Source organism: Portunus trituberculatus, chromosome 38 (genome assembly GCF_017591435.1).
Source record: "Portunus trituberculatus isolate SZX2019 chromosome 38, ASM1759143v1, whole genome shotgun sequence".
NCBI classification, from domain to species: domain Eukaryota; kingdom Metazoa; phylum Arthropoda; class Malacostraca; order Decapoda; family Portunidae; genus Portunus; species Portunus trituberculatus.
In genome coordinates this window covers 35,276,543-35,291,509 of record NC_059292.1, presented here as the reverse complement: position 1 = coordinate 35,291,509, position 14,967 = coordinate 35,276,543, and the positions used below count along the sequence as shown (strand labels likewise).

General features: G+C 44.3%; 1 protein-coding gene and 1 long non-coding RNA gene across 11 annotated transcripts in view; one reads left to right on the top strand and one right to left on the bottom strand.

Moving 5' to 3' along the window:
* LOC123515155 (mucin-12-like) overlaps positions 1–14,967 on the top strand; it is a 194,493-nt gene that overhangs the window by 96,553 nt on the left and 82,973 nt on the right. The window lies entirely within an intron of this gene.
* Positions 11,263–14,799, bottom strand: LOC123515157. The gene is made up of 3 exons (XR_006677794.1): positions 14,736–14,799; positions 11,530–12,174; positions 11,263–11,468 (listed from the first exon to the last, which is right to left on the bottom strand). It is a non-coding gene; the product is annotated as an uncharacterized LOC123515157 (long non-coding RNA).

Here is a 14,967-nt window from a genome sequence, read left to right as displayed (position 1 = left end):
CGTGTGCCGCATTTTTTCATGTTGTGTTGCAAGAGTGTTAGTGTATGTTATTTTGTTTTGCCGTGTGATTTGTTAGTTTTGGTTTGTGTTACGTGTTTTTGTGTTACAGTGTGTTGCGGTATGTTGCTAGGTGTTGCATTGTTGCCGCGGCCTTTGTGTGTTCGTAACTAGGTGTTATTTACGTAGCCCGGTCTTGCAACACTGCTTTATATTGCACGCTCTAGTGGGGAGGCAGCGACACACACACACACACACACACACACACACACACACACACACACACACACACACACACACACACACACACACACACACACACACACAGTCTCTCTCTCTCTCTCTCTCTCTCTCTCTCTCTCTCTCTCTCTCTCTCTCTCTCTCTCTCTCTCTCTCTCTCTCTCTCTCTCTCTCTCTCTCTCAGAATAACCACCTATCTCACACATTTCACTTATCTCCTATCACAACCATTACCAACTTAAGAAAACAAACACTAGGAAAACACATGCAAAACAAAACAACACAATACTAACAACACCCCCCATGATAATACAACAATAATGAATAACATACAGTTTTACCAGCACGCCACAACACACTAGGCACTTAATATTATCAAAAATTACCCTTGACACCGTATCCTCACAGTCTCCTGATTGAGTTGCCGAGTTTTCCCTCATTAAGATGCGAGCTGATGCCCACCGCAGCCTGCCAGCGTCCTTCCCTTAAGCCAAACTTCCCTATTACCTTGGTTATTTTGCGAGAAATTGAGGGAAGATGAGGAAGGGTGTGGAGAAGGAGAAAGACGATGACAACAACGAGGAGGAGGAAGAGGAAGAGGAGAAGTGTGATGGAGAGGAAAGTGTAGGGAAGGAAGGAGGTTGAGGAGGAAGAGGAAGGGAAGGAATATCAAAGAGGAAGAGCAGAGAAGGGAAACAGGAAGGAAGAGATAGAAAGACAAGTAGGAGGAGATGAAGAGGAGGAGAGAAGGGAGATGGGAATGAGAGAGAGAGAGAGAGAGAGAGAGAGAGAGAGAGAAAGAAAGTAGAAAGGGAAGGAAGGAATTGAAGCTTAAGAGTGGATAGGAAAGAAAGGAAACATGCAGGTAAAAAAATAATAAAAAAAAATGAAAATATAGGAAGCGAAATTTGGAGAGAGAGAGAGAGAGAGAGAGAGAGAGAGAGAGAGAGAGAGAGTAATGAAGAAGGCTGGGAAAATGATGAAGTGCAAAGGTTAAAGATCAAAAGGGGGAAAAAAAGAAGCGAAAAAAGTAATCGGGAAAAACTAGCAAGGAAGGAGAATGAAAACCATGATACTTTTTACTTTTTGCCATTTCAGGTTCAGAGAGAGAGAGAGAGAGAGAGAGAGAGAGAGAGAGAGAGAGAGAGAGAGAGAGAGTAGGGTTTCCGGGAAGGTTTATCGCATTTGTGAATATACGGATTTGCGAGAGAGAGAGAGAGAGAGAGAGAGAGAGAGAGAGAGAGAGAGAGAGAGAGAGAGAGAGAGAGAGAGATGTAAAATTCTAGAAGAAACGACGCGCACACACACTGACAGGAATAGCGTGTGTGTGTGTGTTTGTGTGCGTGTGTGTGTGTGTGTGTGTGTGTGTGTGTGTGTGTGTGTGTGTGTGTGTGTGTGTGTGTTAAAGAGGAAGCAGACATAGTGACGGTAAGAGGAGCGGAGGAAATGAAGCCCTCAGGAAGGAAAGAAAGAACAAGATGAAGGAAACGAAAAATAAAAAAAAGTTAATGAATTTGTTGAAAGTGAAATGAAGAGAAACGGAAGCGAAGTTGATTTTAAGATTAAAGTATTTCCAGAGAGAGAGAGAGAGAGAGAGAGAGAGAGAGAGAGAGCGGGGAGGGGGAGGGACTGAGGAGACGAAAGGGATCTCTCTGATTGTTGGCACTTTACTTTGTAGGAAGAGGAGGAGGAGGAGGAGGAAGGGATGAGAAAGAGGAGGAGGAAGAAGAGCACAAGAAAAGAAGAGGAGGAAGAAGGAGGATACATTACTTCCTCATCCTCTTCCACACCTTTTCTCTCTCTCTCTCTCTCTCTCTCTCTCTCTCTCTCTCTCTCTCTCTCTCTCCAACCAACGTCATAGCTCAAAACTTTCCATGACTTTCTGACAATCCCGTTATGTATTTATCACAACGTTTGGTTAAATGGGTGTAGAAATATCTGTGTTGGTAGAGAGAGAGAGAGAGAGAGAGAGAGAGAGAGAGAGAGGCAGGCAGGCAGGCAGGCAAAGAGAGAGAGATAGGGAGGAAGAGAGCAACGGGGGGGGGGGAAGAGAGGGATACAGACAGAATACGTTCAAAGAGAGTAAAGGCGTATACCACACACACCCACCTGCGCCTCTTTTCCCGCCTTAGCACAGGTATCGGGATGGTTCGGTGTGGCGTGGTGCTGTGGCGAGCTGGATGTGTTGACCTTGCTCCCTCCCCCGACGTGTTTCAGTTCTCTTCGCCTCTGTAAAAATGTTTAGCGGTGCGCGATGGGGATTAATTGATTGTTGATGTTGTTTATCCATTGTTTGCCCGGGACGCCAGCATGTGTCCTTTTTTTGATTTATTTATTTGTATTACTTCATTTATTTATTTTTTTTTTTTGGGGGGGTGTTTGGGTGTGGCGTGTTTGTTAATAATGCATTTTTTTTAATACATGAGTGTTTATGATGTTTTTCGTGTGTGTGTGTGTGTGTGTGTGTGTGTGTGTGTGTGTGTGTGTGTGTGTGTGTGTGTGTGTGTGTGTGTGTGTGTGTGTTTGTTTGTTTTTCTGGCACCTGTTAGTTATTAGTTTTTTTTCTTCAGTGTGTGTGTGTGTGTGTGTGTGTGTGTGTGTGTGTGTGTGTGTGTGTGTGTGTGTGTGTGTTATGTCTCAGTTATGAAAGGAAAGAACGCTTTGATCTCTCTCTCTCTCTCTCTCTCTCTCTCTCTCTCTCTCTCTCTCTCTCTCTCGTAGTGTTATTTTTAGTTCCTATTGTTTTGTTGTTATATTTTTCTTTCTCTTTATCTTCTCTTTCTTTTTCTGTCTCCTTGTGCGGCCATTCTTTCTTTTCTCTTGCATTGTGTGTGTGTGTGTGTGTGTGTGTGTGTGTGTGTGTGTGTGTGTGTGTGTGTGTGTGTTGAGCTGCGGTGTATTGTGATGTTTCGTGTCATGCATCATAAGTGTGTGTGTGTGTGTGTGTGTGTGTGTGTGTGTGTGTGTGTGTTTGCTAGTTCGCCTTCTGCCTCACTATTACAAAATCTATTGGAATTTTTGTGTTGTTTTGTTTGCCTTTGTCACGCAAGAGTCTTTGTTTGAGCGCTAAGACTCTTTGTAATCTTTTGCATTCTTTGTTGAGAGCACTTCTGTGGGACTTGTGCGCATGTATGTCTGTTTGTGTGTGTGCCTGCGTGTGGGTGTCTGCCTGTTCACGTGCTTCGACTGTGTGTGTGTGTGTGTGTGTGTGTGTGTGTGTGTGTGTGTGTGTGAATAACGTTTTGTTATCCAATGTTTGTGATTTTTTTTTCTTTGAGGTGATAGATTGCGAGAGAATAAATAGTGTGTGTTTATACGTGTTTGTGGAAGAAGGTAAGAAAAGAGGAGGAGGAGGAGGAGGAGGAGGAGGAGGAGGAGGAGGAGGAGGAGGAGGAGGAGGAGAAGAAGAAGAAGAAGAAGAAGAAGAAGAAGAAGAAGAAGAAGAAGAAGAAGAAGAAGAAGAAGAAGAAGAGGAGGAGGAGGAGGAGGAGGAGGAGGAGGAGGAGGAGGACTAGGACTAGGAGTGGAAGAGGAAGAAGAAGCAGGAGGAGGAGGAGGAGGAGGAACATGACGATGGTAAGGAAAAGAGGATTGAGTTAGCTAGAATGATAACTACTGCTGCTACTCCTCCTCCTCCTCCTCCTCCTCCTCCTCCTCCTCCTCCTCCTCCTCCTCCTCCTCCTCCTCCTCCTCCTCCTCCTCCTCCTACTTTGACCACCACCACCACCACCACGACAAAAAAAAAAGAAATCTACCTCAAAATCTTGCTGATAAGTACGAAAAGTAAAGAATGAAAGAAAAAGAATAGAATGACGCTAACAGAGTGAAAGGAGGAAGAAAGTATTGAGTGATCCCTTCCTTGGCCTTTTAAAAGTCTTGTAAATTATTCCTGTCTTTATTTGCCTGAGGAAACTAACCTTTATCGAGGCATTGGTAATTGAAAAGATCATTGCAACTCCCGCCCACTGAGAGAGAGAGAGAGAGAGAGAGAGAGAGAGAGAGCGCTTAAGGTCATTGCCTCATCCCGTCACCAAACGCTCTTATCATGGATCATCTTGTTAGTTCACCTCGTCATCATATCACCACACATCAACACGACACACCACCGTCAACCACCATCACCACTCCCTATAGTACGTGCCTTCTTAGTTAGTCATCTCACCACCACCGTCACAGCCACGTCACCACTAACGCTAACCACGATTGTCTTCATCACTACTAACGATTCTATTCCTTCACATAAAACCACATGCGCCTACACACACACACACACACACACACACACACACACACACACACACACACACACACACACACACACACACACACACACACACACACATTCTTCACGCAAAGTTTAAAATTGAGAGAGAGAGAGAGAGAGAGAGAGAGAGAGAGAGAGAGAGAGAGATAACTCATATACCATCCCTGCTTACTATTTTTCTTTCAATCTGTTTGGGACTGGCACCTGAGTGGGCCTTTTTTTTTTTTTTTTTAATCAGTGTTTGTTGCTCTTGGCCGGGTTTCTCTTAACATAAAAAAAAAAAAAACGTTTACTAGCAACGTTACTTTACCACCACCACCACCACTACCTTGACACAATCTTCTTCCTCTATGCCTTTCCTCGCATCGACACGTGGGCAGAGGGGGCAGTAACCTCGACACGGTGCATTACAGTAGCGGAGGGTTACAGTAGGTGGGGTGCGGTGCGAGGCGAAGGTGCCAAGGGGGACGTGTGTTGAATGGAAGGCTTCTTAAATCCCTTCAGTACTGAGACGCATGTTTACCTCGATTTTTGGATATGATTAGACGACTTTATTGACATTAGGAAGGGTCTATGGAGGTCAAAAGATTAATGGTCAGAGTCTTTACTATTCTAATCCCAATATATGTTTTTGAAGCTATATAAAACCACCAAATGGTATAAAAAAAAATAGTAACTAGAATGAATATGGAAACGCGGCACGGTACTGAAGAGATTAGTTACGGGGAGTCGTGTAACATTTTGAAACTCTGTGTGACGTTCAGGAACATTTTTAGAAAAGTTACTCATTACCTCAAGTCACAAGTGCATATTTAACTTAGTACTCTTGCTATTTTTTTTTTCCTTTTTTTAAGCTTGTAGGAAGAGATTTGTGCAATTTACGAGACTTTCTTAAACATTCCAGATGATTTTTGGAACATTTACTCATTAGCTAAAGTCACAAGTGCATTTTTAAGTTGGTACACGGTCTCATTCTTTTCGTCTTCTTTTTTAAGTGTGTAGAAAGAAAGCTGGACAGTTAACGCGTATGAGCTGAGGCAGTGTAGCAAGGAAAGCACAGTACCACGTAGATTTCTATGCGTGGTATGGTTTGCTGTCTTCGTTATCGCTGTTGTTGTTGTGTTTTCTTGTGTATCTGTCGTTCTTCCTTTCTTCCGCCTTCCCTTGCGATGCCACCCGCTCCCTTCTTTCTCCTTGTTTTGTCCTCACTCCGAAACCAAGGCTCGTATTTTTAAGCCCTTTGTTCTCTCAGTAAGACTGTTTTCAAAGGTAATTTAGTTGGATGTTTTCTCCTTTTTTTTTTTACCTATTGTTTTTATTTTTGTATTTGTTTCATTTATTTATTTGGCTAGTAACGGTGCGGAATCCTTATCAAACGATGGCCAGGATTATGAAAACACCTCGAAACTGTAACTTCCACAAGAGTCTGTTTAGTCCAGCTCTCATCTATTGTTTAGAATAGATTAGGTTAAGTTAGGTTAGATTAAGTTAGGAGGGTTGATTTACTTTTTTCATTACGTTAGCTATAATTAGATCAGCTTATATTAGGTAACATTAGGCTATAATTGGTTAAGTTAAGATGAAGTTTGGGTAAGGTTATATTAAGTGAGGTAAGGTCGCATTAGATTATGTTAGGTTCATTACGTTAGCTTTGATTTGATCAGCTTGTATCAGGTAACATTAAGCAATAATTGGTTAAGATAGATTAAGTTTTGGGTAAGGTTACATTAAGTTGAAGTTAGGTTGCATTAAGTAAAGTTAGGTTAAGTAAGGTCTGTTTAGATTAGTAGATATGGAGAGCTCGAAACTAAGACGTTACAGAAAGACCCTGTTCCTGACCTCCTGCTTGGCTACAGGACCCAGGCGGCCGGCCCCGTCAGACCAAAGTAGGGGTAAGACTCGCCCCAGACGCTCCCTCCCCCGCGCCGTGATCCAAGGAGCCTTTAGTATCTCTTCCCTTTCCGTGCGGGGAAGCTGTCCCGTTACTCGTCAGTTTTAAAGGCGTTGCCTCCTCGTGTTCTCTTCCGCTCAGATTACTTGCCTCTCTCCGTTCGCCTCTCCTCTCCTCTCCTCAGCTGGTCTGTGGTTCCCGCACATTAGTTCCTCTCACCTGCTGTGCTCTCTCTCTCTCTCTCTCTCTCTCTCTCTCTCTCTCTCTCTCTCTCTCTCTCTCTCTCTCTCTCTCTCTCTCTCAGCCTCCAGTACTCTCCACCCTCAACCTTCCGCCTTCCTTTCAACATCTTTTCCCTTCTTTCCGAGCTGCTTCTGTCTCCCGGGCTCAGTGACCCTTGACACACACACACACACACACACACACACACACACACACACACACACACACACACACACGTACATACGTACGTACGCCGTCACTCAGCGCTTGTTGGAAAATATCGTGACGCTTATCGTATCTTGCTGCATCGCTCCTCTTCTTCAGTCGCCGTGCGTGAGGTAGTGACGGTGGTGACGGTGACGGTGGTGGTGGTGGTGGTGGTGGTGGTGGTGGTGGTGATCCGCAAACCTCACCCACCCAGGCAGGATAGATGGATAGGACAAGTAGATTGCCTTGTGGTGGTGCCCCTTAGCTGCTGTTTTGCTGAAGGAGGAGGAAGGAGGCTACAAAGAGATGGACAAGGTAGTGGAGGAAGAGGAAGAAGAGGAGGAGAAAAATGTATATATCTCTTCCTTTTCGTTCTCTTCTTCCTCCTCGTTCTCTTTCTCCCTCTCTGGGCCACACGCTTGGGAGATGAGGAGGAGTAGAAGAAGAAAGGAAAGGAGGAGGAGGAAGAAGAAGAAGAAGAAGAAAGGTGTTATGTTATTTCTTCCTCGTCTTTCCCTTCTTTCTTTTTCTTCGCCCTCTTTCTTTCTTTCTCACTCCGTACCACTCGCCACAAAACACACACACACACACACACACACACACACACACACACACACACACACACACACACACACACACACACACACACACACACACACACACACACACACACACACACAGAGAGAGAGAGAGAGAGAGAGAGCAGTTAAATACGGGGTAAATAACTTGCATGGAAATAGTGAGGGAAATACAGAAGCCATAACCATTCTTTTTTTTTTTTTTTTTTTTAACAATTGTGAGTGATTTTGCCCTCTCTCTCTCTCTCTCTCTCTCTCTCTCTCTCTCTCTCTCTCTCTCTCTCTCTCTCTCTCTCTCTCTCTCTCTCTCTCTCTCTCTCTCTCTTACTCTTTGAAGTTTTTATTACGCTCGTGTTGTAAATCAGAATGAGAGAGAGAGAGAGAGAGAGAGAGAGAGAGAGAGAGAGAGAGAGAGAGAGAATGAATGTAGTGGGGACATGTAATACTGACAGAAGGCCAGATAAGAGAAGATAAGAGATACAGATGAATACAAAGGAAGTCCAATAGCAACATACCTTGGAAAGCTTTGATGTGCAGAAAGATAAGGGAATTTCACGTAAGGAAGAGAAGAGAGTGCTAAGATGCTGGGTAAGGGACGTAGAGAAGGGGTGGTGGACCAGGTGAAGGTAAGGGTTTAGGTAATGGAGTATGGGAAGATGAGGTAAGGGAAGGGAAGAAAGCGTGAGGGTAAGGGAATATAGGGAAGCTTATAAGGGGAGAAAGGGAACTTAAGTAAGGGATGGGAAGGGGCAGGTAGTGAGGAAACAAGGGCAGTATGGACCAGGTAAGGGAGGAAAAGAGTTAAGTAAGGGGTCGTGTGGTACAGTATGAGGTAAGGAAAGTTAGAGAAGGTAATTAATTTTCAATAGACGAGGAGGGACAGACAGGTGTTGACATTTCGCACGGTGATGACTGATGCGTTAACCTTTTCAGTACTGGGACGCGTTTTTACCTTGAGATTTGTGTAGAATAAGACGATTTTACTGACATTAGCAAGCGTCTATGGAGGTCAGAAGATTAATGGCCAGAGTCTTCACTATTTGAATTCCCCCACATACGTATCTGAACCTGTATCAAATCAGCAAATAGTAAGCAGAATGAATGTGGAAACGCTTCATGGTACAGAAAGGGTTAATAACTTGATGCCATTTACTCACCTTTTTATTTCCTCCTTTCCCTAATAAATAACTATATCTCTTGTGTCTTCGTCCATCCATTTATTCGTTCATGCATTCAATTTTTTCCCTCCCAACACTGGCCACCCTCTGTAACGTAGTATGTGAACAATTTCCCACGCGGTAGTGCCATTCATTTTTCACGGCTGGCGAAATTCTACGTATATACACAAAAGAATGCCGAAAAATCTGAGCAACAGTGTGGATGGGCACGAAATGTTCAGCCTCCGTGATTTATATATTTTGTTGATGCATTTGTCATAGTTTATTTATTCAGGTTCACGGTGGCGGGGGGGGGGGTTGGCGGCGCTCAGAGAGAGAGAGAGAGAGAGAGAGAGAGAGAGAGAGAGAGAGAGAGTGGGAGTGAGAGACAGGCAGACAGACAGAGATAGACCACCATCACCATCACTACTGCTACTGCTACCACCACCACCACCTGACCTAACCTAACCTAACCTGACCACCACGACTACTACTACTACTACTACTACTACTACTACTACTACTACTACTACTACTACTACTACTACTACTACTACTACTACTAACATTAAGACTTATTATACCAACACCAATTTCCTCCTCCTCCTCCTCCTCCTCCTCCTCCTCCTCCTCCTCCTCCTCCTCCTCCTCCTCCTGTTTCACACACCGACGTTTCTCATTTTTCATTGATCCCGAAACTCCTCTCGAGCTGGCCCTCAGATCAAGCATATCTTCTTACTCTACCCACTCTGCTGACCGTCTCTCTCTCTCTCTCTCTCTCTCTCTCTCTCTCTCTCTCTCTCTCTCTCTCTCTTTTAGCGGCTCATTTATTTGTCTTTTTTTATGTGAATCTTTTCTATAACGTGTTTATTTTTACTTTCTCTTTTTTCTTTCATTCATTTAGTTTTTTTTTTCGTCTTTCATTTCTTGTTTTCTCTTTTTTTTTCTTTCTTGCCTTTCATGGTATGTATGTATGTATGTATGTATGTATGTATGTATGTATGTATGTATGTAGCATTTTTTTTTATTCATTCTTTCTGTCTGTCTATCCAGTCTATCTTTCTTTCTTTTCTATATTTCTTTTCAAGTTTATTTATCTATTTATTTATTTATTGCTTTCTCTCTTTTCTTAAACTCAACGATTGGCAACACACACACAGAGAGAGAGAGAGAGAGAGAGAGAGAGAGAGAGATATTGTCTGCTCCACCTGCCTGTTCCTGTTCTTTTATCTGTACATGCCTGTTTCTCTCTCTCTCTCTCTCTCTCTCTCTCTCTCTCTCTCTCTCTCTCTCTCTCTCTCTCTCTCTCTCAGGATTAGTATGTATTAGAATATTAGCAAGAAATTATCCTTTGAGTCACCAGTATTTAGAGAGAGAGAGAGAGAGAGAGAGAGATAGTTTTCTTTCCCTCACCATCATCACCTTCGGGAGAGTTCGACTACGTAGGGGCTATTTTTTCCCTCTACCCATCCTCTCCCCTTTCTCTCTCTCTCTCTCTCTCTCTCTCTCTCTCTCTCTCTCTCTCTCTCTCTCTCTCTCTCTCTCTCTCTCTCTCTCCTTCGCCATCCTCTTTAAGGCAACCCTGTCTACACCACCGCTTACTCTCACCAGTGTCTATTCTCTCTCTCTCTCTCTCTCTCTCTCTCTCTCTCTCTCTCTCTCTCTCTCTCTCTCTCTCTGTATCTTGTCCTTTGTTGTTTCAGAGAGAGAGAGAGAGAGAGAGAGCAAATAATCAGGATGTTGTTACAGTAAAGATTATCTCTCATACAATGGAGTTAGTGGCCTAGTGGATCTCTCTCTCTCTCTCTCTCTCTCTCTCTCTCTCTCTCTCTCTCTCTCTCTCTCTCTCTCTCTCTCTCTCTCTCTCTCTCTCTCATGCATTCCTACCGTCTGAACATTAATTTCCTCCTCCTCCTCCTCCTCCTCCTCCTCCTCCTCCTCCTCCTCCTCCTCCTCTTCCAGAGTTCCTTTCATGGTGTTTGTTTCCTCCGAAGTGGTTGGTGATGGTGGCTGTGGTGGTGGTGGTCTTCAGAAACGGCGCTGGATTAGGAATTGGGAAGAACACACACACACACACACACACACACACACACACACACACACACACACACACACACACACACACACACACACGATCTAATCTAAACGATACGCCGGGTGAGTGATACAAAAATACGCATCCTTTGATTAATTTCACCGCTATCGGAGAGAGAGAGAGAGAGAGAGAGAGAGAGAGAGAGAGAGAGAGAGGATAGTCTCGTGCTGCGTGACAAAAAATGGAAAAATTAAAGGAAAACAAAGAGGAGCTGAAGCCAAACAGATGAAGGCAAATCCTTGACTTAATAACCCGCTTCGTAACATTCTGAGTGCCATGATGCTGCACACACACACACACACACACACACACACACACACACACACACACACACACACACACACACACACACACACACACACACACACACAGGCAATGGAAACACTTCATTATAATTAAAGCTCAGCATAATATTTACTAATTATCTTGCATTACATCCGTATTAACTGTCCTGCCGCGTCTCTCTCTCTCTCTCTCTCTCTCTCTCTCTCTCTCTCTCTCTCTCTCTCTCTCTCTCTCTCTCTCTCTCTCTCTCGTGTGTGTCAGCGTTAATGCTCACACACACACACACACACACACACACACACACACACACACACACACACACACACACACACACACACACACACACACACACAGAGGTAAGTAATCGCAGCGTGAGTAAGTTTGAAGGTCGCTTGCTGACTGGCTGACTGGTTGACTGGCTCGGTGACTGGCTGGGTAAAGTGGAGGAGGCATCAGAGCTCTCCTGTCTTACTCAATAACATCTATAAAACCCGCCTCGAACAGCGCCTGGCAGGAAGCACCTCAGCCTCACCTCGCAGGACGCTATAAAACCCGCCTCGAACAGCGCCTGGCAGGAAGCACCTCAGCCTCACCTCGCAGGACGGAGCGGCGAGGCTCGGGGAGGGTGGCTGGCTTGGCGGCAGAGTGAGAGGCGACTTGTGGGCAAACTACGTGTTGATGCGTCCACACGGAATGGCGCTCCTCTCTCCCTCACCCTCGCCCTAACTCTCTCTCTCTCCCTCTCCTTCTCCCTCTCCCTCTCCCTCTCCCTCTTCCTCCTTACTTCCCTCCACGCCTCGGGTCCCGCGGTTCGTGCACAAAAGAAGGGGTAACAAGCGAGTGCGTCAAGAGCCAGCCAGGCCAAGCAGCGGTGCGGTGTAGTATAGTGTAATGTACGAATATTTCCATGTAGAAGATCCTCATTTTCAAAGTTATCCGGGTATTCAAAGGAAATGAGGCTGACTTGGAGGGAGGGAGGCTGGGAGGAGGGCCCCTTTCTCACTGTCCTTCGGTCCTTCCTTCCCTCCCCCGTGCACTGACAAAAGCCGGCGGCGTGAGGAGCAGCGGCGCGGTGACCAGGGCTGCAGGAGGACCAGCGCACACTGCCGCCCCGCCGCCGTCAGCGCGGGTAATGGCGCAGTGTTGACCCAGGATCCTTCCCTCTCTCTCTCTTCTCTCTTTCTCTCTTCCCTCTCTTCCCTCTCTCTCCTCAGGCTGGCTTTGTTGGGGCGGGCGTCCTGGCGGCAACAAAAGAGTCTTTACTTTCCCGGTGACAGCCCAGAGAGAGAGAGAGAGAGAGAGAGAGAGAGAGAGAGAGAGAGAGAGTCTTTGAAGCCATGTATAAATATATCGCATACACTTACGCGACAGGCCAAGAGACAAAGAAAGATTAATGTTAGTGGCGCTCGGAGAAAGAAGAGAGAAAGAAAGAAAGCAGACAGACAGACAGACATTCACATGGGCGGTTCTAGTGGGCGGGCAGCAAAGTGAGCGGGTTATGTACTTTACCTGAGAGTGGGCGTGTCTGGGGCTTGATGGCCAGTGGGCGTGACTGAGTGAGTTGGGCAAGGGAAGATTGTGGGTGGCTGTGCTGCTCAAAGTTTAAACAGGAAAGGGCAAAATGAGAGTTTCGGTGCATGGGGATGAGAGGCTGAGAGCAAAGGAAGGGAAAGGAAGGAAGACAAGGGGTAATGTGCTATATTATACAATACTATATAAGCTCATATTCTGAATCTCTTTGCTCTCTCCCCACGACCATTTTCCAAGGCCACAGAAGTCATTAGGCGTTTTTCCAAAGAATATTTCACCATGCAAATAATGTAGAATCGTTGTTAATTTGTCACGAGAACCGGAAAAAATGAAGAAAATAAACCAGTGCAGTATAACCCCCTATTCAGAAACTCCGCGACTGTTTTCCAAGGCCACAAAAGTCATTAGGCGTTTTCTCCAGAATATTCCACCATGTAAGTAATGTAGAATCGTTGTTAATCTATCACTAGAACCGTAAAAAATCAGAAACGAAAAAGAAACGTGCGTAGCTTCCAACTATGATGTCTTTTCAATTTCAATGTAGCTGGATGTGCGGCGATGCAGAAGTGATTCACAATACGGGGAATGCTGCTGTATTACTAAAGGGTTGTAACTGTACAGAACACCTATGCCACACCCTCTATATCGTGCCTTTGTGTGCCCGTATCACTAATTTCTGGGTAGGAAATATCGAATGTTTAAAAGTTATGTGGTTTTAATTTGTCGACATTTTTGTGGTGGTCTGTGTCAACTCTATCTAGCTGTCTATATATATATTTTTTTTATCAACCTATCTATTTATTTTATCTATCTTTCTATTCATCTGTATGTCTATGAATATTGTAGAAAGAAGCAAGAGGGAAGGAGAAAGGCTGGGGAAAAAGGGAGAAACTGAAGGAGAGACGGAATGGAAGAGGAAAAGTAAATAAAGAAGCTGAAAATAGACGAAAAGAAAGACGTAAGAGCACCATGTATCAGAAAAAAAAACACTGGGGAAACTAAGAGAAAAAATGACTTAAGGGAAAACTAGGAAGGGGAAGAAAAACACAGGATAAAAAAAAATAAAGTAAGAAAAATGACTGCGCCGGAAACTAAGAGGGGAAAATAACAAGGGGGGAATTAAGTGAAAGGAATAAAATCACTTCAAGAAACAAAACTTAGAGAAAAGAAATGAGGGAAAAAGGAAGGGGAGAGATTAGAGAGGGGAAAAAAGAAGCACTGTGGAAATAAATAAGACAATAAAAAGAGAGGAAAATGTTAGAAACTAAGAAGTGGGGAAAAACAGAGTTAAAAATAATAACATGGGAAACATATCAGAGGAAAGTGTCTGTGGAAGGAGGGAAGGAAGGAAGGTTAGCGGTAAAGGCGAGGAGGGCGGACAAAACTCTCTCTCTCTCTCTCTCTCTCTCTCTCTCTCTCTCTCTCTCTCTCTCACCAGGGGCAGAAGATCGATTAACTTGTCTGTGCGTCATTTGTAAGCATCAGTGTCATGGTTATTCTTTTAGTGAAGATTTATTCTCTCTCTCTCTCTCTCTCTCTCTCTCTCTCTCTCTCTCTCTCTCTCTCTCTCTCTCTCTCTCTCTCTCTCTCTTGTTCGATTCAAGGATACTCAGACAAATCAGTTACGTAGAGAGAGAGAGAGAGAGAGAGAGAGAGAGAAAGAAAAGAGTATTTATGAACCTATAACTGGACGCGCACATTGAGCACAAATATCTCTCTCTCTCTCTCTCTCTCTCTCTCTCTCTCTCTCTCTCTCTCTCTCTCTCTCTCTCTCTCTCTCTGTCTCTCTCTGTAAATACGTGTAATTGTTGTTGTTGTTATTGTTACTCGTCCTTTTATCATTATAATATCCATTGTTATCATTGTTATTCAAACCAATATTACACACACACACACACACACACACACACACACACACACACACACACACACACACACACACACACACACACACACACACACACACACACACACACCGCCTACAACAACAACGGCAAATACAATAACAGCAATGATAACAATAACAACAATCCACCTACAGAAATAATGATAATAATAATATTAATAATAATAATAATAATAATAATAATGATAATGCACCACAGAAAAAAGGGATTCATTCAACAAAGGTAATTAAACCACCACCACCACCACCACCACCACTACCACCACTACTACCGATAACAATGGCAACAATACTGACACCAAACGCAACACACTGCTCTAAGGCAACACAATAATGAAAGGTCACTGTCCCCTGTTGCCTTACCACGCAACACAACACCGCACAGCACAGCACAGCACACACGTATATAAGCTTCATTACACTTTCCTTAACAAACAACACGAGAACACAATACACACACACACACACACACACACACACACACACACACACACCATAAATGTCCCCAGGTCGGACTGCCCCTCTGCTGTCGACCTTGGGTGTCTTGACACTTCATCTAATACTTTCACTATCAATTTCTGCAACATTCGTGGCC